The sequence below is a fragment of the Somniosus microcephalus genome, chromosome 8 (assembly GCF_052327205.1).
Source record: "Somniosus microcephalus isolate GS21.2 chromosome 8, FLI_Smic_1.0, whole genome shotgun sequence".
NCBI lineage: Eukaryota > Metazoa > Chordata > Chondrichthyes > Squaliformes > Somniosidae > Somniosus > Somniosus microcephalus.
In genome coordinates, this window is record NC_140994.1 from 55,367,403 (window position 1) to 55,394,407 (window position 27,005).

General features: G+C 49.6%; 1 pseudogene; it reads right to left on the reverse strand.

The window, feature by feature from the left end:
* Window positions 1-27,005, reverse strand: part of LOC147113531 (coiled-coil domain-containing protein 63-like) — a 204,806-nt pseudogene that overhangs the window by 42,573 nt on the left and 135,228 nt on the right.

A 27,005-nucleotide genomic window follows, 5' to 3' on the forward strand; every position in this document is an offset into this window, starting at 1 on the left:
TACGTTGCATTTGGGTTAAAGGGGGCAGAACTGGCAGAATTTTTGATGGGTCATGTCATCCCACCAGCCTTGCCTTCACTTCTGACGTCAACAAGAGGAAGGTGGCAGTTTAAAGAAACACCCACCCTTCCCCCCAACAGAATTTCTCATCAGGAAAAGAAGGCCTGGGGACCCATCAGAATTAAATCCAGATGCTCCTGTAAATCCCATAACCATAAAGGTTTAAAGTGCATAAGGAGGTGTAAGGCATATCATTTCTATGCCAGTTCTTTGTTAGCGCAATTTAAACTAACCCACTGCCCCACATCACGGTGGGGGGGGGGTGCAGTGTGTTGTGGGGGGGTGATGTCCTGCAACTCTATAAACACACATCACTATAGAAGAGGCTGTCATTGACATAATAGGAAGAGACACAGCAGGCAGGCTTTAAAATGACATGTCACAGCAGAGTTTGTGGGAAACTTCTCTTTATCTTTAAATCTTCCAGTCACACACTACGTTACGTCCTTACTATAACAACCCAGTGTGGCATAGTGCTGCCAGTGATCTGGCATGTATTTGCCTTCAAACCAACATTCTAATTCTTGTCTCTCCTTTATCTAATTCCATCAGAAAACTCAGCCACTACTGCCAGTCAGAGTAACAATGAAAACCTTGATGGTGATGCACCATCACTCGCTCTTGCCATGCCAAGCACCAACTTAGAAGTCAGTCTCCAGCTTGCCTTAGATAGTGAGTTTCAGGGGAATGCACCGGGGGATTCACTGAGCACAAGTGAGCAACAGCAGACTGAGGTGGCAGAAAAAGCCAGGGAAAGAGCTAACAATCGGACCACCTCATGCCTTAGCTCTGTTGAAGAGGACAGAGATTCAGATGTCAGGGGCCTAGCCTTTAAAAGAAAGGATGGAAATAATGCCATATCTCAGCATAACACCAATGCTGTACCCTTGCAAACCCCTAAATCAATGTCCACTTTGGTGCCAGAAAGTAAGCTGAGCCAGACTGCCCTGTAAGATGGCGAGTTGTTGCAGTCAGCAGCTGGGCACTCTCAGACCCGCGCTCCTAAAGGTTGCCAGCTCACGAGCCCTTGATTAAACCACAGCAACCTTTCATCTCCAAAGTTGCAGCTAGTGGGGGAGCACTTTGTACTAGTGTAGGTAAGAGTGAGGCAGTAGAGGTAAACAACAGGATGGCAATCAGTGTATAGGCTTTTCTGTAAGATAATAATACAATCTTTATGTACAGAGAGTGTTCCTTTGGTGGCTTGTGATCTTGCCATGTGAGGTGACATTAATAGCAACTTTGATATTTGGGCAGCTGCTGCTGATTATAGGGTGGGAAGACAGGGACTGATGTTGGACGTGACTGCTAATGCAGGGGAGCATGGATTGTTCAGCCAAATTTCTTTTCAATGAGCTGCTGCGGAACAGCTTTGGCTACAAGATTCTTTGGACCCATTCTACTTCCTCGCCAGCCTTCATGTCATCAGTGTTCTCTCCCTTATTATGCAGAAGGCCCTCCTCCATTGGTGGCTGCGTATATTGTCTCTGGTGCAGAGCAAAGTTATGCAGCATGCAGCACACGATGATTGTTAGCAGTCATGGTTGAGGTGGGTAAACCTGGTCTCCAAGCAGCCATCCTGACTCATTGCACAGAACAAAAGAATCAGGGCAACTTCTAGGCTAGCATGCATTCACTGCATGGCATGTGATAAGTGTTGCATGCTTGAGAGGAACAGGTGACTTTGGATCTATGGTTGCCAAAGCTTTCCACCACTGGAGTTTTCCTCACATCATGTCTGGGTCTGTTGTAGACTAATTGATAGAGATTGATTGCTATGATTGGTCAACAACTTCACTATCGTTGTATCATGTGACTAACAGGATGGTAGAAGGCGAACAGACCATAGTCTTTTTTTGTCTAACAATTCCTATGTTCCTATATAGAATGATGTGGTTGTCATCACTTACAAGTTGCACATTAAAAGAATGAAAACATTTCCTGTTAGTGAAATTTAAGTCTTCAGTCAGACCTTTAATGCCACATGAACAGCACCCTATATTTGGAGAAATACGGCCGCAATAAAATTCCCGTACTTGTTGTCTCTGGTTGGTCCATGGGAAGGAAATTAAATGTGTGCCCACCTGAACAAGGTATCCTGCACCTGTTTAATGAAATGATGCACTACCGATTGAGTTATGTGATTTGTGACACCCAAGGTTGTCTGGAAACATTTGTTGCTTAATAATTTACAGCTGTTTTTACCTTTACAGTCACTGACGAGGCTGTGCCCCGGTAGAAAGGAGCTTCAGGTCTGGTGCCAATAGCTAGCGTAATCCACTGACTGCTTCTTGAGGAACATACTGCCTTTAGGAGAATACAAAACATGACCTTGGACTGTAGACCCTCCAGCATATGTTTCAGATGGTGCCAATGTACATGATGCCTGACTCTCATGGCTTCCCTCCTCTCCTCCTCCCTGCTCGCAACATCTTCTTCCTCAAAGTATAGCAATAATGGAATTCCAAGAGGGAACCTTGGGTGTCACAAATCACATAACTCAATCGGTAGTGCATCATTTCATTAAACAGGTGCAGGATACCTTGTTCAGGTGGGCACACATTTAATTTTCTTCCCATGGACCAACCAGAGACAACAAGTACGGGAATTTTATTGCGGCCGTATTTCTCCAAATATAGGGTGCCGTTCATTGCAAATATCAGCAACTACTTTTAAATCCGGATAACTCAATACTGTACTGTACTGGAAGTTGCCTCCAATCTCCAAACTCCTGCAGAACTCTGCTTGTACCGACCACTGGCCTTCACTATCCTTTCTCCCCTCTGGGACACCATACAGGCCGCAACACCACTCCTCAGTGCAAAGTCATGAAAATATCATGGAGGCTTCAGCCTAAACCCTCCACCTCCTGGTGTGATGGGCTAAAGCTTACAGCAGAGTCAGTGGATGAAAATTGAAGCATTTTTAGGGGTGGAGATGAGTTGGATCGACTATATACAAACTGAAATCAGATGGATTTCAGAGGACTTCACCTTGAAAAATAATACGTTTTTTATTTAACTGATTCAGTAACATCAGTCCAGTAACTTCTTCCAGCCTGGCTGAAGCAATAGCAACACATGAAACTACGATCAAAGAAGCTGCATGATGAAAGTAGGATGTCATTTGATTTGCTTGGCCTTCTACCTTTGAGAAAAAATACCTTCTTACAAAGAGATTTTTTTTAATCTGCTTTCTCCTCATCCCCACCTTGTAATTATTTTCCCCTTCGTTCCATTAGGTCCTTCCATATCACATCTGAGTCATAATGGAAGATCCAAGGTAACAATAATATCAGAAATTCAAATGCTTACGTTTCATTAACTTTTTGAAATGAGATCAAAAAATAGGATGAGGTTATGAAGCTTATAAGAAATGTATGAGTCCTTCCAGCAGAGTTAATTAAGTTAGTCGATCTCATGAAAACAATTTCTGTCTTATACGTCGACTGTGTGCAGACTGACATAATCCATTTAGGAGAAGTTTGAGAAGAAATGCTAACTAATCTCACGGTGGGATGGGGCAGTATAACCAGTTGATATTTACATTGTAGTAGACTGCAGACGTAAATTGTCTCGAAAGCAGTGATGAAGTTTCTATCCAAAGTATTAAGAATATGTATTCAAGTTATTCACCTTGGTATCTGATTAGTAAAACAACACATTTAATATTGACATATGAACTGAACGGGGGCTAAATTGGATAGCCCCCGAAAACGGGTGCAGGGATCGCAATGCGTGATTAACCCGCGCCTGCTGTCGATTACAATGCAGGCAGCACGCCAACTTCATACTGCCTGCTTCTTTAAATGATCTCTGTGTCCAGCCAATGCTAACCATGCTGTTCATTGGCTGGATGCATCAGCAGGGGGCCAATATTGTGAGAGGCTAGCACCAATTAAAGCTAGCCTACTCTGCTTAAAGCTAGCCTGCACCTCTTAAATGGGAGGTGCATTGTGGCTGGAGAAGGTGCTGGGAGTCGTGGTTCAAGAGATTCTGATCTGGGAAAGAGTGAGGAATGGCACAACAGGGGAGAGAGCGGGCTCCAAGGTTTTTGGATGCTACACTGGAGGTCTTGGTGGAGGAGGTGGAAAGGAGGGAGATGTCCTATATCCACAGGGGGGAAGGAGACACACGTTCAAAAGGCAGTGAGAGCAGATAGCCATGGAGGTCAATGCCAGGACTCAAGCCCCAGGACCTGGATGCAATGCCACAAGAAGTTCAATGACCTCACACGAGTGGTCAGGGTCAGTGAATGCATCTTTAAATGCCATAGCCTACCAACTACATCAGTAGCCTCAGCCACTGCTCAAATTGCCACACCCCCATCACTCACCTACCAACAATCTCTATCAATCAGGCCTCATACCTAACATTCACAGCTTCACTTCACCTTCACACACTTAGCACTGCTGCAAGCCTCACACCCACATCTCATAGCTTGCACATACTGCCAGCTATTCAAACATGACAGCCACATCAGCCAAACAGATTGCATGACACTCACTGACACACTTCCCTCTATTTACAGGACAAGGTGGCATACAAGGAGGCAGCAGGAGTTAACCAGAGGGGGACAGGACCGCTTGCATGTCCTAACCCCATGGAGGAGACAGTGCTGACTATTATTTGGATCGCCATTGTTGAGGCCGTGGCCAACGGTGGGGTTGAAACCATCAAAGATTACAGTATCCTCATACCTAATCGTACCTCACTGAAACTTATAAAATTTTAACAGGACTAGACAGACTAAATGCAGGAAGGATGTTCCCGATGATGGGGGAGTCCAGAACCAGGGGTCACATTCTAAGGATAAGGGGTAAGCCATTTAGGATAGAGATGAGGAGGAATTTCTTCACCCAGAGAGTGGTGAACCTGTGGAATTCTCTACCACAGAAGGCAGTTGAGGCCAATTCATTAAATATATTCAAGAAGGAGTTAGATATATTTCCTAAGGCTAAAGGAATCAAGGGATATGGGGAGAAGGCAGGGACAGGGTACGAAGTTTGGATGTGTTGTGTATGTACCTTTAAGAGAAGAACTGATTCTATACTGCAGTACCAGCAGTGACCACCCCTGTATATAAAGCCATAGCAGGCTTCTGTATTTCAGTCTTAAATTACCCTCTGTTCAGTAAATACCTGTTATTATTGTTCTCCTGCAGTCCGTGTATTATTTATACTCGGACACTACATTGGCGACGAACAGGTTCAAACTCACCTGCAGTGCTGCATCACCTCACGGGGATCTTTCCCTGAGAAGAAGCTTCTTGGAGGTCAAAGTCAGAACAGCGGGCGTCGACCGCGGGCAACCGCCCAAGGATCCATCGGAGTTCGGAGAGTTGCAGGAGAGGCTGTGGAGAGCTGGGCTTGGCTCCCCAGTCAAGGTGTTCCAGCAAATCGTGCTGGTAGCAGGTAGTGCGCTGACCCTTCCGGGCTGTGGCGGGCTCGAGCTCGATCGAGCGGCTCTGCAAAGGGGCCGTGCAGCGTCGTCGGGAGGAAAAGAGAGAGAGAGGGTGGAGCGCACAGGGCACGGTTGGTGCTCAGGAACCGGACAGCGTAGCGAAAATAAAACAAGGGGAAGGAAAAGTGAGACGCGCCAAAGCCGCGGGTCGCCGCCATTACCCTGCAGAACGCTAGGAGCAGCGTGGCAGCAAGGGGAAGAAGGAAAAGCGTGGGAGGCGCCATTTTATTCCATTGGGGAAGAAGGAAAAGCACGGGAGGCGCCATTTTAATCCATTGGTGAAGAAGAAAAAGCGCGGGAGGCGCCATTTTAAATCACTCAAGATGCCGAAAAGTGGCAGTATCACTGCTTTCAACAACGAGGTAGAAGACTGGACCACGTATGTGGAAAGAATTGAAGTGTACTGCAAGGCAAATGAGGTGGCCGATGGAAAGAAGGCATCGGTATAATTAAATTTGATGGGCGCGAGAACGTACGGCCTATTGCAGAATTTAATTACTCCAGCTAAACCAATGGAGAAAAGTTTTGAAGAGATTGTTAATATCTTACAGGAACACCTAAACCCTACTCCGCTGCTGATAGCAGAAAGATTCAAGTTCCATAAAAGAGACCAGCACAAAGATGAGAGCAATGCTGACTATCTTACGTAACTACGCAAGTTATCGAAGCACTGCCAGTTTGGAGCAGGACTGGCAGACACCTTACGGGATAAGTTTGTCTGCGGGCTCCAGAGCGAAGGAACCCAGAAACGACTACTTTCGGAAAAGGACCTGACGCTAGAACAGGCTTTCAGCGTGGCAGTATCCTACGAAGCAGCAGCACGGGGAGCTGCGGAAATACAACAGAAACCACAAGAATACAGCGCTAACGAAATGGCGTATGGAGCAGAAAAGTGCTATCGCTGCAGCAGAACAACCCATGATCAGAAGGACTGCTGGTTTAAGGACAAAGTATGCAGGCAATGTGGGAAAATGGGACACATAGCAAGAGTCTGCAGGTCAGGAAAGAAAACCAACACTACAAGAACTACTAAGGAAAAGTACAAGAAAGTAAAGAAATTGACAGACAGTAGTTCGGAAGATCAGGAGAGTGATAAGGACTCCGGGAGCAGGAGACTAAGTTGTCTAAAGTTACACAACATGATCGCAAAGGAGGATCACCAAACCATTTGGGTCACCCTCATGATAGCAGGGTCCCCAGTGAAGATGGAATTGGACACAGGATCAGCCCTAAGTGTCATGAATCGACGAGACTATGAGCGGCTATTCTCAAACATACCCTTGAAGGACACATCCATTGTATTGAAGACATACACTGGGCAAAAAGTCTACCCCAGAGGAAAAATAAGGGTGCTAGTTGAATACAACGGCAAGGAAACACAGAAACTGCATCTATATATACTACAAGATGGAAGACCACCATTATTGGGACGTGAATGGATCCAAAAAATACAATTGGATTGGCATTCCATTCAGGCGCTAACTGTGACTGATAAAAAGGATGATGACGTCACACCTGGACGACTGTCAAAAATTCTAACTGACGCGAAAGAGGTGTTCCAACAAGGACTTGGGACTCTAAAAGGAGTAACGGCAACAATAAAAATCGAAGATAACGCAAACCCAAAATGTTTTAAGGCCAGACCGGTACCTTACGTGATCCGCCCAGCCGTTGAAGCAGAGCTGGAGAGTCTGGAGTGTTCGGGTGTGCTGTCCAAGGTGGACTGGAGCGAGTGGGCCACACCCATCATTCCTGTAATGAAGAAATCATTGAGCAGCACGCCTGGGGAACCGAAGAAGGTTCGCATCTGTGGGGACTTCAAGGTGACTGTGAACCCAGTCCTGCACACAGTACAATATCCACTTCCACGGATAGAAGATATTTTCGCCTCACTATCTGGAGGGAAACGCTTTACAAAGATTGATCTGGCCCAAGCGTATCTACAAATGGAGGTGGAAGAAGCATCTAGGAAATACCTCACGATAAACACTCACAAAGGCCTTTACCAGTACAATCGACTGGTATTCGGGGTAGCATCAGCCCCGGCTATTTGGCAGAGGGCGATGGAACAAGTCCTGCAAGGGATCCCGGGGACCCAGTGTTATTTGGACGACATCCTGGTTACGGGCAAAAATGACAGTGAACACCTTGCCAACCTGGAGCAGGTGCTCACTAGATTACAGGAATATGGGCTACGAGCCAACCGCCTCAAATGCGAGTTCTTCAGGAGACAAATCTCGTATTGTGGCCACATGATTGATGAGGAAGGGTTGCATAAGTCGCCGGACAAGATTGAGGCTGTAGTCAAGGCTCCAGCACCGGAAAATGTGTCGCAACTGAGGTCGTTCCTCGGGTTGGTGAACTACTACCATAAGTTCTTGCCGAATTTATCTACAATTCTGCACCCACTGAACGCCCTACTGCAAACTGGAGTAACATGGAAATGGAGTGATGAATGTAAGCATGCCTTTCAGAAATGTAAATGCCTAATCACTTCAAAAGAAGTATTGGCCCACTACAATCCAACACTACCGATTCGGTTAGCATGTGATGCGTCTCCCTACGGCATCGGAGCGGTGCTGTAACACAAATTCCTTGACGGTTCAGAGAGGCCAATAGCCTTTGCGTCGCGCTCGTTAACCTCAGCCGAGCGTAACTACGCCCAGATTGACAGGGAGGCCCTCAGCCTGGTGTGGGGGGTGAAGAAGTTCAATCACTATCTGCACGGGCAGAAATTCACCCTACTGACTGATCATCAGCCCCTGGTCTCCATTTTTAACCCAAAGAAGGGCGTTCCGGTGATGACGGCGCAACGGCTGCAAAGATGGTCACTTTTTCTAGGGGCACATCAGTACGACATAGAGTACAAGGGTATAAAACAGCATGGAAACGCTGATGGGCTGTCGCGCCTACCGTTGCCTACGGTAGAGGAAGCACCTGCAGTGGACCCTGTTGAGATATTCCATGCGACCATAGTCGAATGTCTGCCTGTTACAAACTGAAGTATAGAGAAGGAAATCCGAAATGACCCGACACTCTCTCGGGTCTATGATTCGACGGTGAAGCGATGGCCAGCACATGGTGACTCACTATTGCCAGCATTCTCGCCAAGGAGAGAACAGCTGTCAGTGTGCCGGGGGACCTTGATGTGTGGATCCCGAGTGGTAATTCCACCCAAGTTGAGAGATAGAGTGCTCAATGAGCTTCATGAGGGTCATCTGGGAGGGGTAAAAATGAAGAGCCTAGCCAGGGCGTTTGTGTGGTGGCCGGGAATCGATAAAGAAATCGAGGATATGACCAAGAGATGCACAGGATGCCAGAAGGTCCAAAACGCTCCACCACAGGCCCCGCTACATCCATGGGAGTGGCCCTCATCTCCATGGCAACGGGTACACGTTGATTTTGCTGGTCCATTTATGGACTCAATGTTCCTAATCGCTGTGGACGCCCATTCGAAATGGCCAGAGGTCATCAAAATGTCCTCCACCACCACGGAGAAAACTATTGCAGTCCTACGGACCATCTTCGCCAGGAATGGCTTGCCAGAACAGATTTGCTCCAACAATGGGCCACAGTTTGTGTCAGAGGATTTCCGGAGGTTTCTGAGGAATAATGGGGTGAAACATTACACATCTGCCCCATATCATCCAGCCACAAATGGATTGGCTGAGAGGTTTGTTCAGACCTTTAAAAAGGCAATAAAGGCAATGCATAATGATGACATACCACTACAACACAAGGTGGATAATTTCTTGTTTGCTTACTGGAATGCGACAGATGCAGTCACCAACCAAGCTCCAGCCATAATGTTCTTCAACCGAAGGCTAAGATGTCGCCTGGATTTGCTCAAACCAAACATAAGACGAGATGTTGAGGATAAGCAATTCCAGCACATAAATGAGAAGCCAACCAGGAGCTTCAAGATAGGGCAACCAGTCTTGGCCCGCGACTACTGAACAGAAAAATGGTAGCCAGGAACGATATGCACACAGCAGGGACCACTAATGTACACAGTGGATGTTGGAGAGAGCATCGTGAGACGCCATGCTGACCAGATTCTAGAGTCACAGGAACAAGCCAAACCCATACCACGAGCAGGTGCACCTGGTAATCAACCCGAAGTACAGATTGCGTCTACCTCAGAAGCAGTGGTATTGGAAGCTGACGAACCAACCAATGACAATGAGTCAGAATCAATTCCACCGCAAGAACAGGATACTCGAGAAAGGCGCTATCCAGTCAGGATCAGGAAGCCTCCTCAAAGACTAAACTTATAAATGATTATTTCAGTTGATGTATATAGTACAGAGAAAATTGTAATTGTAATTAGTTATTATTTAGTTGTTAAATGAATGTTATGTACTGTTTATCTAAAAGGGGAGGAATTGTTGTGTATGTACCTTTAAGAGAAGAACTGATTCTATACTGCAGTACCGGCAGTGACCACCCCTGTATATAAAGCCATAGCAGGCTTCTGTATTTCAGTCTTAAGTTACCCTCTGTTCAGCTGCAAGCACGAGCAGAGGGAGCAGCCAGACTTTGGAGAGTGGATTAAAGTGGTGGTCCCCTGACCAGGAAGAGGAGGAGAACGTTGGACCACCACCACCAACTCCACCATCATTACATCAACTGAGGTGCCTGGAGAGAGAGGACAGAGGAGGAGAAGGAGAAAGGAGGCCTACATCAACATCAACCAGGGGAGAGGCCTTTCTATCACTGCCTCCCCAATTTGGCCTCCACTTCAGGAGAGGGAGAGAGGGGAGAGAAACCAACTGCTTGAAAGGAGGGAAGAAAACTTCATCCGGAACATCTACAGGTGGGTGTTATTTGGGGCACTCTCCCAAGACTTTGTATTTTAGGTGGGGGGAGAAAAGAAGAAGCAAGGCCGGATCATCAAGGGGTGTAGTGTGTGTGTGTGTGTGCTCTTGTTAAAAGCTAGGCCACACACAGCACTAATTAGCATCCCTTCTATTGCCTGCCCTGGGAGAGCTTGGAGCTGCCCAAGGTGAAGTCCTTAATTTAATTTAATTACATCGTTAAGACCTGTTGCAGGACTAAGCCTGGGCTTCTCCAGCTTTTCCAGGTGAAGACGTCTTCTCCCCCTGCCAGAAGACCACCATCACCAAAGACTTTTCCATCGGAGAGTGCAACCCTGCCTACACCCACCCACCATCCTGAGTGGCAACACTGCCCTTTGCGGCTTCCCACCCCCCCACCTCTCTCTCTCTCTTTGTCTCTCTCTGCCTGTCTTTCTAAGGCACCTTAGTTTCATCTATTTTATTAATTGCCAATTGAGCAGAAGGGCGAGGGCTCCTCTCCCAATTTAAATCAATAAGGAGAGAGGTGTGTCCTCATTTTAATCAGCTCCCTCTGCTCAATAGAGGACAAAAAAATATATATATACACCGAGGCCATTAACACCTTCAGGCCTGTGACTTGGGGTGAGTGTAGCCCTTAAAAAAAGCACCCCAGAATGGCGACTGCATCTTCGCCGGTGGCGGGGCCAGCCGGGACCTATGCGAGAGTGGTAGCCACAGCCACAGCTGCTCCCGCTGTTCCTGCTGCCCCGTCACCTTTTCGATTAATAACAAAAAAGCTTGGGGTGAAGAGCTACACTCACCCCACTATGACCATCGAGGCCTGCGTCAAGGCCATGGCTGGGGTTGTCGGCCCCTCAGCCATCGTCGCGGCCTCGAAAATGTATGGGAAGGCTGTGTTCTTCCTGGGGTCGGAGCGGGCGGTGTCCCTGGCTGTCGCCAAGGGGCTCACCGTGGGCGGGACCTTCCTGCCGGTGGATCCTCTCGAGGCCACCGCGCAGAGGATCATTATTTCCAACGTCCCGCCCTATGTTCCTGGTGAGCTCCTCCTTCCCCATTTGCGACAACTTGGGGAGGTGAGGTCGGGGATCACGCCCATCCCGCTCGGCTTCCGGGAGGCCAGCCTTCGCCACGTCTTCTCCTTCCGGCGCCAGCTGTTTATCCAGCTGGCGCGGGAGGAGGACACTGAAGGGGCGTTCGTCGTCCTCCACGAGGGGACCGCCTACCGCGCCTTTTGGACGTCGGACGGTGTGAGGTGCCATGCCTGCAGGGAGGTGGGGCACATCAGGAGGAACTGCCCTGCCTCCAAGGCCGCCGGATCATCTCGTGCGGCCGAGGCTGGCGCCGCCGCCGCCGCCCTTCCCCCCGGATCTGCCCGCGCGTCAAGTACGTCTGATGCGCGGTTGACGTCGGGGGCCGATGCCACCAAGGCCTCCGGCGGGGGGGAGGGAGCGTGTCCGGCCGGAAAGAAGGCGCGGGGAAAAAAGAAGCACCTTAGGGCAGGCCCCCCCGTGGATGGTGAGCCCTTGCCCCTTGAGCCCCTTACACCCGCGCTCCTCGCGGAGTTGATCAGGGCAGATGTGAGCGGGAGGGGCCCCGTGCCCGAGCCTGTGGCCGCAACCGCCGCAGCGGTAATGCCAATACCTGCGGCCGGGCTCGGGCCCGAGGAACCCGACAAACCTGCTCCGCCGGAGGGAGTCGAGGAGGAGGCCTTTGCAGACATGGAGGTCTCCCTCGCTCCCTCCGTGCTAAAAAGAAGGCGCGACCCCCTGGATGAGGAGGAGGACCGGGAGGAGGAAGGTCCCTCCGAGCAGGGGGAGTCGTCGCCCGCCGCGGGTACTGCGCCCCCCCGCCCCCCCAGCGCTGTCGTCATCACCAGCGATCGGCAGGGGTCGCCTGTCCCTCGGGAGGCTGAGGCAGATGTGTCTGTCCAGCACGTGCCTCCCGGGGATGGGGATGAGACCCTGCCCGTGGGGGGGGTTGCGGAACAACCCGCGGCAGTAATTGAAGTTGACCTTTTATCGGTGTCGTTACCCCTCGCCGGGTCGGGCAGCCTGGGGGCTGGGTCGGGCGAGCTCGAGGATAATGAGCTCGCCCAATGCGACCCGGACGTCTCCCAGGGGATGCTCGTCCTGGTAGAGCTTTTAATTCAAAACCCCCCGTCCGCTGGGTCGGAGGTTGGTGGCGGGGAGGAGGATGGCCCCCTGGCTGCGTCTCTGGTGCCGGACGTACTGGAGGAGCTGGAAATTGTTCTCTCCCCGGTTTCTCTGGTCGTTCCGGCGTCTGAGGCGGAGGGGAGCTCTGAACCGCCGCCGCCTTCTGGCCCGGCACCCCTAGAGGAGCCCAGGGAGAAATCCTCTGCCGCCGATCCTGGGGGTGGGATCCGGGCGGAGGCGGGGCTGGCTGGCGCGGCCGAGTCATTCGCTTCGCACTGCGCGGCGGACGGGTCGGCCGCTGGTGACGACCCCCTGGAGGAGGATGGGGACTCGGTGATGGGCACGGAGGACGATTCGGACTCCAGCGCCGACGTGGCGATGGATGACCTCGTGCCCCTTGCCGAGTCTCCCCTCATTTCCGTAAGGGAACTCCGGGATTTTATGGCCACGTGCCTGGGTCAGCACAATAAGGTCCGGCTGACCCTCGACAGGTGGTCGGAGCTGGCGCTGCTCATCGATTCCGTCCGCGCCGCCGTTAAGATCTTGGGCGCGGACGAGGGTGTGAACCCGCTCGAGCTGCGTCGGCTCACAACGTTTCTCACTGGGCTGCTGAGGAAGTGGCGGCGGACCAGCGGCTGCGCTTCCTCGCCCCGTTAGGTGTAGGTAGAGGTTGCACTATGCTTCTGACATGAAGATAACCATAGCCAGCCTCAACATCAACGGCAGCAGGGAGGCGCGCCGCAGATTCAATAACTTCTCGGTCCTTCGGGACGGGAAGTATGCGGTGTGCTTCCTGCAAGAAACCCACACCGTTCCGGGAGACGAAGCCACGTGGCTCCTGGAGTGGCAAGGAGGGGTCAGCATGAGTCACCTCTCCAACAATTCCAGCGGGGTGGCTATCTTGCTGGCCCCGCATTTTCAGCCGGAGATCTTGGGGGTCAAGGAGCACATGCCGGGCCGCTTGCTCCATGTCACTGTTCGCCTGGGGGGCGTGCCGCTCCATCTAGTGAACGTGTACGCCCCTCAGACAAGTGCGCAGCAAGTGCGCTTCTTCGAAGAAGTGTCCGCTCTCTTGGGCTCCATCGACGTGGGTGAGTGCGTCATCCTCGGGGGGGATTTTAACTGCACCCTCGAGGCGAGGGACCGTTTGGGTCCCCCGCGAAGCCCGGCGGCGATGGAGAAGTTGAGGGACCTGGTTGGGTCCTTCGACTTGGTGGACGTCTGGCGAAATCTCCACCCCGACTCCAGCGCCTTCACTAGCGTGAGGTCTGGGGGAGGAAGGTCCAGAATCGACCGCCTCTACATTTCCCGGGCGTTCGTCTCCTGCGTTCCAGCAGCTTCCATGCGGCCGGTGCCGTGCACGGACCACCACCTGGTGTGGGCGGAGCTCGCTCCGCTGCGCGCGCGGGGGGGGTCCGTGTACTGGCATTTTAACAACCTGCTGCTGGAGGACGCACGGTTCCGGGATTCGTTTCGTCGATTCTGGGCCGACTGGAGAAGGAAGCAGGGGGGCTTCCCCTCCTTGAGGCTATGGTGGGATGTGGGCAAGGCTCACATCCGTCTCTTCTGTCAGGAGTACGCGAAGGGGTCGACCAAGAGGCGGGAGGCCCGGGTCGGGCGGTTGGAGAAGGAGGTGCTCGACCTGGAGTCCCGTCTCGGTCAGGTCGTCGAGGACCCGGCCCTGCGGAAGGTGTACGAAGAGAAGAAGGGCGCGCTGAAGGACCTGCAGCTCGTCGGGTCCCGAGGCGCGTGCGTGAGGTCGCGGATCCAGCTCCTGCGGGACCTGGACCGCGGCTCCCCCTTCTTCTACTCGCTGGAAAAAAGACGGGGGGTCCGTAAGCAGCTCTTGGGGCTGCTGGCCGACGACGGATCTCTGGTCTCGGATCCGGAGGGAATCAGCGCGGAGACCCGCGCCTATTACGGGGCTCTGTTCTCTCCGGATCCGTCCAGCGAGGATGCGCGCAGAGTTTTGTGGGAGGACCTGACGAAGGTTGGCCTGGAGGGCGCCGAAAAATTGGACGCTCCGCTAAGTCTGGCGGAGCTGACCGGCGCCCTCCGCCAGCTCTCTAGGGGAAAGTCCCAGGGGCTGGACGGGCTGACCGTGGAGTTCCACAGGGCGTTCTGGGACATCTTGGGGGGCGACTACGCGCGGGTCCTGGGGGAAAGTTTGGCGACCGGGGAGATGCCCCTCTCTTGGCGCAGGGCGGTCATTGTCCTGCTGCCTAAGAAGGGCGATCTCCGCCTCCTTAAGAACTGGCGCCCGGTCTCCCTCCTCAGCACGGACTATAAAATCTTTGCCAGGGCCATGTCTGCTCGCCTTGGCACCGTGCTGGCCCACATGATCCACCCCGACCAGTCCTACACGGTCCCGGGCCGGACCATCCACGATAACATCCATCTGGTCCGGGACCTGGTCCACCACTCCCAGAGGGCTGGTCTGTCGGTCGCCTTCCTTTCCCTGGATCAGGAGAAGGCGTTCGACAGGGTGGATCACGAGTATCTCTTCGGGACTCTGCGCGCATTCGGGTTCGGGACGCATTTCGTCGCCCGGATCCGGCTTCTGTACGCCGCCGCGGAGTGTCTGATTAAAGTTAACGGGTCCTTGACGGCGCCCCTTCGCTTCGGGAGGGGGGTGCGTCAGGGATGCCCCATGTCCGGTCAGTTATATGCCATTTGCGTGGAGCCTTTCCTGCGCCTCTTGCGGAAGAGGTTGATGGGACTGGCTCTGCAAGGGCCGGGCGTGGAGGTGGTCCTCTCGGCTTACGCCGATGACGTGCTCCTCACGGTCACGGATCCCGCTGACTTGCGGAGGATGCGGGAATGCCAGCAGATTTACTCGGACGCATCCTCCGCCAAGATCAACTGGGAGAAATGTTCCGGACTCCTGGTGGGTCAGTGGCGGGTGGACTCCCTGCCGGAGGAGTTCAGGCCTTTCGCCTGGAGCACCACGCACCTCCTCTATTTGGGAGTCTACCTTAGCCCTGCCGAGGACGCTTGGCCGGCGAACTGGCAAGAGCTGGAGGCCAAAGTCACCGCTCGCCTAGGACGCTGGACAGGACTGCTCCGAGTGTTGTCCTACAGGGGTCGAGCGCTGGTCATAAACCAGCTGGTGGCCGCCATGTTGTGGTACCGGTTGGTCACTTTGATCCCTCCCCCTGCGTTTGTCGCCAAGATTCAGAAGAAGCTCATCGACTTCTTCTGGGACAAAAGGAAGCACTGGGTCTCTGCCGCGGTTCTGTGTCTCCCGCTTAGGGAGGGCGGTCAGGCGCTGGTGTGCCTTCGCACCCAGGCTGCGACTTTCCGTCTTCAGACGCTGCAGAGATACCTGTACGTCGAGAATCCTCCGAGATGGTGTGCGCTGGCGACGTTTTTCTTCCGCCAGCTGCATGGCCTCAATTACGACACGCAGCTCCTGTTTGCGAAAGTGGGCAGCAGGCGTGCCGGCCTGCGGGAGCTGCCTGTCTTCTACCAGGAACTACTATGGGTTTGGAACTACGTCGCTTCCAGGCGGAGCTCTCCCCCGTCAGGAGCGGCGGCTCTCCTTCGGGAGCCGCTGCTCAGGAATCCGCACCTCCACGAACACGGGTTCGGGCGGCTGGCGGAGGGTAGGGCTGTGGCTGGCAAGGTGACCAGAGTCGGGGACCTGCTCGATGGCGGAGGAGCGGGCTGGATGGCGCCGGAGGAGCTGGCGCGGCGCCTGTCCTGGGCCAACGTCCAGCTCGCGGTCGAAACCATCGAATCGGTAAAAGCGGCACTGGGCCCCGACTCCACTAGGTGTATCGAGGCGGCTCAAGCACGTGGGGCGATCCCGTCCGAGCTTACCCCCGTTCGGACGGAATTCCTCATCGGCGCCCGGCCCCGAAACTCCCCTCGGGAACCGGCGCCTCACAACTTGAGCCGTCTCGAGGAAATACCCTCCGTGCCTTTTCATTCCGCGCGGAGGGGTTTCCTGTACGGGCTGCTCCTGCACACTCTCCACTTTGCCATCTTCGTCTACCGTCCGGACACGCCTTGGCGTGGCATTTTGCCGACCGGCGGTAGCGGAGGTCCCCAATGGAGGGCTCTCTATGCGGGAGTCCTCCCTTGTTCCATCGGGGACTTGGCCTGGAGGGTGTTGCATGGAGCGGTCCCGTGCAATAAGGTTTTAAGTAGGTTCATGGACTCCCAGGCCGCCTGCATTTTTTGCGGCCTGGAGGAGTCCGTGTTTCACGTTTATATGGATTGTGAGAGGTTGCAGCCCCTCTTTCACTACTTGAAGGGGCTGCTCCTCAATTTTTGGTTGCACTTCAGTCCCACGCTCTTGATCTACGGTCACCCGGTGCGGAGGGGAGCGGACAGGTTGGAGGACCTCCTTGTGGGCCTGCTCCTGGGCCTGGCTAAAAGAGCCATCAATTGGTCCAGGCAGCGGGCGGTCGAGGGGGTCGTCCAGCCGGATTGCCTGCATCTCTTCCGCGGCCATGTTCGCGCCCAGGTGGCCCTGGAGATGGAGCACGCGGTGTCCGCCGGTGCGCTTGAGTATTTCCGCGACCGGTGGGCGCCGCGGGGACTGGAGTGCATCATCAACACGGAAAACCGAATTTTAATTTGATTTGTTAAGCTTTAGTTGAACTTTTGTTTATTTACAGTCGAATTGGGGTTTTTTTGGGTCCAAATAAAAGAGTACCCTCTGTTCAGTAAATACCTGTTATTATTGTTCTCCTGCAGTCCGTGTATTATTTATACTCGGACACTACAGGATGATCAGCCATGATCTCATTTTATGGTGGAACAGGCTCGAGGGGCCGAACGGCCTACTCCTGCTCCTATCTTCTATGTTTCTATTTTCTCACATCCCACTTCCCTTTCATTACAAGCTGCAGATGATGTAAGCATGCACCTTTAACTACCCCCCACCCCCCTCCTCGCACCACAACCTTACCCTTGTGTCATTTTGCTTTCAGATACCCAAGAGGTGCAACCTGACCAGGCAGTGGAGGAACACCAAGAATAGAGGAAGTCTGCAATCCTAGCAAAGCCATATGCTCACTTGTCTCTGGCAAGAGAGAATGAAATGTAATCAGCTCTCTTTGAATAGAGAGCCTCAGTGACCTCCCTTACACAACAGTCGATGGCAAACTGCGAGATGTTGCAAATATCTCCAGCTCCAGCCTGCAAGGAGCCAGACGAATAAAAGTTCATCACTATGATCACCTTCACAGCCACTGGCAATGTGGTCCTTGCCCTGCTCTGAGGTTGCAGTTGTGGCTGCAGCAGGTGGCAGATTTTAGTGAGGATGTCCTTACTGAAACGCAGATGTCTCACACATTGCTCCTTGCCAAGGTTCAGGTAGGAGAATTGCTCTCTGAACACCCTGGGCTGATATGCCTTCCTGCTAAAAGCTCCCCCCCCCCACCCCCTTCCCTCTTCCAGCAGGTTGTCCTGCTCTGTGTGGCCTCTATTCATTCTCCAAGTCACGCTGTATTCCAAGGAAATCAACCAGCAACTAACCTGTAAGTAGTTGATGATCATTTTAAATAGCGCTATTCCTGGAGGGTCATTCCTGCTGCTGAATGCATGTTCAGCTGTGCGAGCTTAAGAGAGGGCATTAGCTGGAGCATTGAGTTCTAAAATGGCACCACTAGCATCACATCAGCATTGCGGGCTGATTGACATCACGATCTGCCTGCTCTGCATACCTCTGGTGGATGTTAGCTGCGCGGTGCTAACGCCCTCTCCAATATGGTGTCCATTGTGATTTGCCCCACAAGTGTGTGCGCGTGCTTCGGACGCCATTTTGGAATCCAAACAGCACCCGTAGCACCCAAACAGCGGGCGTTACTGATCCCAATTTCGCGCCAGCATCTTTATGAGTAAACCTATTATCTCGATACAAATAATTCAGGTTAATAAAATGAGTCAATGACATTGTGCATTATGGCATAGAAACTGGCTGATGTACACATTTAACGGGCATAACATGGATGCAAAAACATCCAATATGGCAGACGGTGCGCGCACGGGCATTCTGAGCTGGAAGTGCACCACCCGCCATATTGCTTTAGGCATCAAAGGAAGCATCCAGTACCCACGCCTGAAAAAGGCGTTAGGTCCTTTACATATGCAAATAAGTGGGCCTAACGACTATTTGAAGCCTCCTTTAGCAAATTTGTTTGCTCTGAACGCCGTTAAATAAGTAGTCATTTATTTCAAGCTGGTTGCCACATTTGCCTGCATAACAACGGTGTTTGCAGTTCCAAAGTAACTCGTTGCCTGTAAAGCACTTTAGGACATCCTGAGAATATAAAAGCTGTTGTATAAATACAGCGATCCATTTAACTGTCAATATACATATTCATCAGAAACCTTCCTGCAGCAACAAACCTTTACAATTTAAAAAAAGGAGAAAAAAACTTACATTTTGATCCTAGCTCTGAAGACTAACAGTAAATTCAAATCAATTCCAAATTTTGAAGCTTTCTCAACTCATTTACAATTTAATATATAACTTTTTAAAAATAAGATAGATAAAACGTGTACTTTCTATGCATTCCTAATGCTAAAATAGAAAAGCAGAGCATATTATTTATTTTCCATCTTCATTCAGAAATCTGCAACTGTGTGATAAATTTATAATATAAAAGTTACAAAAATAGTTATTAAAATGCTTCTTTGGATTATTCAGCCTTTTTCATATTTAACAGAAGTCCTTACATTAGTCTTGGCCATGGGGATAGCAATTCATCAGCTTTTCCACTGTCATTGTCCTGCTGACACTGTAACTAGCCACTGAGACTCCATGTGAATCTTAACAGCCCTTGGGCTAGAAATTCGTCTCGGGCGGTGGTGCAGAACGGGCGGTATCTGATCGACAGCCCGTTTTACGCAGCGCCTGATATTCAGTTCCATTGCAGTCAATTAAATTGAATATCAGGTGCTGTGTGTAACAGGCAGCCGATCTGCTACCGCCTGTTTAGTGGCACCGCCCGAGATGAATTTCTAGGCCATGATCTTTACTGCTGCTGCTCAACCTAGGACATAGGAACAGGAGTAGGCGCTTGAGCCTGATCCGTCATTCAGTGGCTGATCTGTGACCTGACTCCATATACCCGCCTTTGCCCATATCCCTTAAAACTTTTGGTTAACAAAAATCTATCAATCTCAGATTTTAAATTAACAATTGACCTAGCATCAACTGCTGTTTGCGGAAGAGAGTTCCAAACGTTTACCAGCCTTTGTGTGTAGAAGTGTTTCCTAACTTCACTCCTGAAAGGCCTGGCTCTAAATTTTAGGCTATGTCCCTAGTCCTAGACTCCCCAACCAGCGGAAATAGTTTCTCTCTATCTACCCTATCTGTTCCCCTTACTATCTTGAAAACTTCAATCAAACCACCCCATAACCTTCTAAATTCCAGGGAATACAACTCTAGTTTGTGTAATCTCTCCTTGTAATTTAACCCTTGGAGTCCAGGTATCATTCTGATAAATTTATACTACACTTCCTCCAAGGCCATTACATCCTTCCTAAGGTGTGGTGCCCAGAACTGCTCACAGTACTCCAGGTGTGGTCTAACCAGGGTTTTGTATAGCTGCAGCATACCTTCTACCCTTTTGTATTCTTGTCCTCCAGATATAAAGGCCAGCATTCAATTAGCCTTTTTGATTATTTTCTGTATCTGTCCATGACATTTTAATGATCTATGTACATGGACCCCCAAGTCTCTTTGGACCTTCACTGTTTCTAGCTTTTCACCATTTAGAAAGTACCCTGTTCTATCCTTTTTAGGTCCAAATTGGATGACCTCACACTTGCCTATACTGAAATCCATTTGCCACAGTTTTGCCCATTTACTTAATCTATCAATATCTTTTTGTAATTTTATGCTTTAATCTACAATGCTTACAATGCCACCTATCTTTGTGTCATCGGCACACTTGGATATGTGGCTTTCTATCCCATCATCTAAGTCGTTAATAAATACAGTGAGTAGTTGAGGCCCTGTGGGACACCTCTAGTCACATTCTGCCAATTTGAGTATCTGCTCTCTGTCTTCTGCCACTGAGCCAATTTCCTAACCAGGTCAATAATTTGCCTTCAAGACATATGACACACACCCCTTTCCATGTAACTGGGGTAAGGGAAAATTGGATTGAGTGAGGTGATTTGGAAGCAAAAAACAACGTAACAGGGAAAATGGCAAAAATAGCAAAGGGTAGAAATTCGACTTGGGCGGTAGCGCAAAACTGGCAGTATCCTATAGGCTGCCCGTTATACACCTGCCCATTATTCAGTTCCATACGCGGGGTGTATAACAGACGGCCCGTGTGATGCAGCCCTTTTTGCTCTACCGTCCAAGGTAAACTTCCACCCCCAGGTGTTTTAGTGTGCATATATCTACATAATGTCAATAAAGCTACTCCTGACACCCCATTTGAATGATTATTACAATGGTAGGTGATTTTACAGCATCACAGTGTGCGTGATAAAATCTTAAAAATTGACTGGTTCAGGAGCACAGAATTCCTAGGATTTGACAACAGTCCAAGGATGGACAATTGGTTGGAACTTTTTCATTTTAGAGTGTGGTTTCAGTGAATTGACCCTGTACTTCCTCAAGCTCAGACTCAACCCCAGCTTTTCACTTCCGCTCAACACAGCTGGTAAATCTGGAATGGACTAGTTTCTCTCTGAAGTTACAGTATGACAAATAAAAATAGCGTTTTCGACAAAATTAGAGAAATAAAAGAAACAGCTGCTGTTCTTCTACACTGTAGAATGCATTGCTTCAAGCAGACTTTGGACTAGATCCATGCAGAACTGGGTTTGAATGAGCTTATGGCAGGCATTGTTCACAAGAGTATCACCTACAGACAAGAATCACTTTTTAATTGGTCACAAAAGTAAGTTATTCAAATAGCTCAGTAAAAGATCCTAGAAGGTCTGTTGGTTCTCACTAGCAGACATTAAGGGGGAAAAATTGAGTCGCGCCCCCTTTGGGACGCTAACTTCGCTGGGGTGCTACTTTCAGCGCCCTGAAAAAACTAGCACCACCGCGGTCGAAATTCACCAGTAGCACCCCAAGAGGGCAGTGGGGTGCTACTGGAAGCACCCTGCCTCCCTTTGGGGCGCTGCGAGGGAATATCACGGCGCTACGTGCCGCAGTGCCATGCTCTGCAGCACGTCACGCCACAGTACTGCAGGCCTTCCTCCCCTTATTAAAGGGGAGGGACATAGCGCAGCGTGGCCTGGGGCCCAGCTGGGCCACCAGGGATCGGAGTGTCGGCAAAAGAGCCCGGCACTCAAGAGAAGTGCCGGGCTTATGGAGCGCAGCCAGCACCCCACGGGGGGCTGCTCAGGAGGCCGGGGACGGCAACAGTGGCAGGTGCTGTCAGGCGGCCAGCAATAAAAATGGCCGCCCGGCACCATCCCCTTAATTAGTGCCACCCTGGCCGCAGGTAGGCCCCCCTGACCCCGTCGGACATAGTGTCCAGCGGTAAGTCAGGGCACACTACCGAAGATTGCGGCCGGGGCGCAAGCGGGACACTGCGCACGGCGATGACATCATCGCCGGCGGCGCAGTGCCGTGGGGCACTAATGGTTACAGCTGTTAAGTCCGTGAATGATTCAGACACGGACCAGCAGGAGTGAAAACAAACAAGTCTTTACTGGTGGAAGTCAATGGTGAAAACTAACAAACAGATGCTCTCTAGCGCCTTTTATACAGGGGTGGTCACTGCCGGTACTGCAGCCTGAGACCAGTTATTCTCTTAAAGGTACATACACAACAATTCCTCCCCTTTTAGATAAACAGTACATAACATTCATTTAACAACTAAATGATAACGAATTACAATCACAATTACTGTTGCTAGATACATTGGTTAAGTTTAAGCAATTATAAGTTCAGTCTTTGAGGAGGCTTCCTGATTCTGTCTGGATAACGCCTCTTTGGGGTATCAGGTTCTTCCGGCAATGTTGCGTCGGGATCAATGTCTTTGTTTGGTTCATCTGCTTCCAATATTACCGGTTCTGCGGTAGCTGCAATTGGAACGTCAATTTCATTACCAGGTGTATCAGATCGTGGTGTGGAGTTGACGTTTTCCAGTGACTCTAGAATCTGGTCAGCATGGCGTCTTACAATGCTCTCCCCAACGTCCACGGTATACATGAGAGGTCCTTGTCGTGTACAAATCGTTCCTGGCTGCCATTTCTCAGTGCGGTAGTCCCGGGCCATGATCTCATTGAATGGCGGAGCAGGCTCGAAGGGCCGAATGGCCTACTCCTGCTCCTATCTTCTATGTTTCTATGTTTCTATGTCCTAGTAAAGGATCCCCTTGGAATGAGTGACCATAACATGGTTGAATTCCATATTCAATTAGAGGGTGAGAAGGTTGGATCTCAAACAAGCGTGCTAAGCTTGAATAAAGGAGACTATGAAGGTATGAGAGCGGAATTGAGTAGAGTGGATTGGGAAAATAGATTAAAGGGTAAGACGATACATGATCAGCGGTGTACATTTAAGGAGTTATTTTACAACTTCCAAAAAGGATATATTCCACTGAGAAGAAAAGGGTGTAAAAGAAAAGACAGCCATCCGTGGCTAAGTAAAGACATTAAGGATAGTATTCGACTAAAAACAAGGGCATATAAGGTAGCCAAATCTAGTGGGAGGATAGAGGATTGGGAAAACTTTAAAAGACAGCAAAAAATAACAAAAAGATTGATTAAGAAAGGGAAGATAGATTATGAAAGTAAATTAGCAAAAAATATAAAAACAGATAGTAAGAGTTTTTATAGTTATATAAAAAGAAAAAGGGTGGCTAAAGTAAATGTTGGTCCCTTAGAGGATGAGACAAGGAAATTAATGGTGGGAAATATGGAGATGGCAAAAACACTGAATGAATATTTTGTATCAGTCTTTACAGTAGAGGACACTAAGAATATCCTAACACTGGACAAACAGGGGGCTATAGGGGGGGAGGAGCTAAACACGATCAAAATCACTAAGGAAGTGGTACTCGGTAAAATAATGGGACTCAAGGCGGATAAATCACCTGGACCTGATGGCTTACATCCTAGGGTCTTGAGGGAAGTGGCGGTAGGGATTGTGGATGCATTGGTTATAATTTTCCAAAACTCCCTGGACTCAGCAAAGGTCCTGGCAGACTGGAAAACTGCTAATGTAACACCCTTATTTAAAAAGGGCAGTAGACAGAAGGCTGGAAACTATAGACCGGTTAGCCTAACATCTGTGGTAGGTAAAATTTTGGAGTCCATTATTAAGGAGACAGTAACAGGACATTTGGATAATCATAATTTAATAGGACAAAGTCAGCATGGTTTTATGAAGGGGAAGTCATGTTTGACAAATTTGCTGGAGTTCTTTGAGGAAGTAATATATAGGGTGGATAAAGGGGAACCAGTGGACGTAGTGTATTTAGACTTCCAAAAGGCATTTGACAAGGTGCCACACAAAAGATTATTGCTTAAGATAAAAAATCACGGGATTGGGGGTAATATTCTGGCATGGATAGAGGATTGGCTATCTAACAGAAGGCAGAGAGTTGGGATAAATGGTTCATTCTCAGACTGGCAATCAGTAACTAGTGGTGTTCTGCAGGGGTCAGTGCTGGGTCCCCAACTCTTTACAATCTATATTAACAATTTGGAGGAGGGGACCGAGTGTAACATATCAAAGTTTGCAGATGATACTAAGATGGGAGGGAAAGTAGTGAGTGAGGAGGGCATAAAAAACCTGCAAGGGGCAGAGACAGGCTAAGTAAGTGGGCAGAGATTTGGCAGATGGAATACAATACTGGAAAGTGTGAGGTTATGCACTTTGGCAGGAAAAATCGTAGAGCAAGTTATTATCTTAATGGCAAGAAACTGGAAAGTACTGAAGTACAAAGGGATCTGGGGGTCCTGGTGCACGAAACTCAAAAGGTTAGTATGCAGGTGCAGCACGTGATTAAGAAGGCCAATGGAATGTTGGCTTTCATTGCTAGGGGGATAGAATATAAAAATAGGGAGGTATTGCTTCAGTTGTATGAGGTATTGGTGAGACCGCACTTGGAATACTGCACACAGTTTTGGTGTCCATACTTAAGAAAAGACATACTTGCTCTCAAGTCAGTACAAAGAAGGTTCACTCGGTTAATCCCAGGGATGAGGGGATGGACATATGAGGAGAGGTTGAGTAGATTGGGACTCTACTCATTGAAGTTCAGAAGAATGAGAGGCGATCTTATTGAAACATATAAGATTGTGAAGGGGTTGGATCGGGTGGATGCGGGGAGGATGTTCCCGATGATGGGTGAAACTAGAACTAGGGGGCATAGTCTTAGAATAAGGGGCTGCTCTTTCAAAACTGAGATGAGGAGGAACTACTTCACTCAGAGGGTGGTAGGTCCATGGAATATGCTGCCCCAAAAAGCTGTAGAAGCTACATCATTACATAAATTTAAAACAGAAATAGACAGTTTCCTAGAAGTAAAGGGAATTAAGGGTTACGGGGAGCGGGCAGGAATTTGGACATGAGTCTAGGTTCGGATCGGACATGGCCCTGTGGGTAGCGGAGCGGGCCCAGGGGCCGTGTAGCCTGCTCCTGCTCCTATTTCGTGTGTCTAATTCTGTTAGATTCAGGAGATGGTTCTGTGATAGTAGATTGGCGGTTAGGATCAGATCAGCCATGATCTTATTGAATGGCGGAGCAGGCTCGAGGGGCCGATTGGCCTACTCCTGCTCCTATTTCTTATGTTCTTATGTTCTTATGTAACCATTCTCGGGGCCCCTTAGACCCTGCATTAATGGTTTAGGCTTTCCGCTCAAGCTTGTCCCTCATTCCCGCGTTGGGTGTGTGACGTGCCAATTCGAGACTGTCATCACTCACCAATCCTCATTCACCACCCTCTTTCTGCCACCCTCCTTCTGCCACCCCCGTCTTATGGTTGGCCGGCCTGGTCATTAATTACCATGCTCAATTAATCCCTTGTAATTTCAGGGCATCCTATCACGTCTTATACCATTTGCCTTGGAGAGGCGGGGAAGTTTTCCATACTTAACTTGTCTACCTGCCTCTCCTTAGGCTTGACTTCTTTTATGGCACCAATTTCGGCTTTACTCATTCTGGTACAGAGGCACTGGAGCAGCAAAAATACACAATATATCGTAATAACAATCATGAGGAATATCATTATGCCTTGTATCACTGAGGCGCCCAACGTTCCCGTCCATCCTGATCCCCAATTATCAAAATAGGAGGAGGTGGGTGAGTTTCCTCTAATGTTGTACTAATGTCTTTTTGTTGTTTTTTTTAAGTCTTCTTCTATTTTATGATAATACTTTAAAATTTCCTTTGTTGCCTGCCGCAATTTCTTCCAAGCTTCCTCTTCCTCTAACTTAGGAATTGCTTTGGGCTCTGGTATAACATAAGTGTCGACCTTTTTATTAAGTCCCATATTATCAAGTGACCACGTTTTCCTATCTGTGTAGGTATCTTTAGACCAAAACAAAGGTTTGGTTGGGGAATGGGACAAGTCAGATCTTGATATTCATATTTCTGTTCAATTGTGGTGACACAAAATGTCCCGTTGTTCCTTGGTGCTACCCTTGTCCGGTGTATCCCCCTTGGGTGTACCTCGAGGGTGCAATTGGTGATTTTTGTAAATCCGCACTCGGATGTGTATCCCTCGGTGGGGGGGTGTGTGCACACCCATGTCCTTCCCTTGTGGTGGCACCCGTCCATTACCACGCCCCTTAAGGTTCCATTCTTCTGGTTATTATCTTCATCCCTTTCCCAAAGTGCCTTGGTAGGGACATCATGATATTTAACCCAACTCTCCCTTTGTACCTCTCCTATATTAATCACGTCGTATAGGGGCTATCCCTCTTCTGGAAGTTGTGGGATGGCCAATACAAAGCCAATCATCTTAGTCCATGGGGTCAGACAATTGCCTGCCTGGTATACTTGTCCCATTTTACACCCCTTACATAGGCTTTTATTTGTGTCAATCCAAGGTTCCAGATCCTCATTAGTAATCCAATCAGGGATTTGCCTCATGTTATGCTGAGCATTCGACAATAGCCATGAGCCATACATGGCACATACTAGTTCCTTATTGGTTTGGCGAGAAGCATTACTAAGTCGATCAACAATTGTATTGATTGTTTCTGCATGGGGGGTTACTATCTCTTCCACCCCCAACAATTGCATTATTGTTTGTTTTCCTGCCAGTGCCAATTGCTGGCTATTTCCGGTAGCTTGTTTTAGTAACTTCTTTATTTTTGCTTGTAATTCTTCTACTCCTTTTATGTCCAAGCTATTAACTGTTGCTAACCCGGCCGCATACCCTGCTCCGGCCATTTCCAATACTCCTCATTTCTTACGTCTTTGTAAGATTAATTTTTCCTGTGGACCCTCTAATTGTTTTACCCACAGGGAGTTCCATGTTTGTTTTGCATCTCAAAGTACTCATATTTATGGCAAGCTTAATAACTCTAGGTGCCACACTAAAATACACCTCATCCTGTGTTTT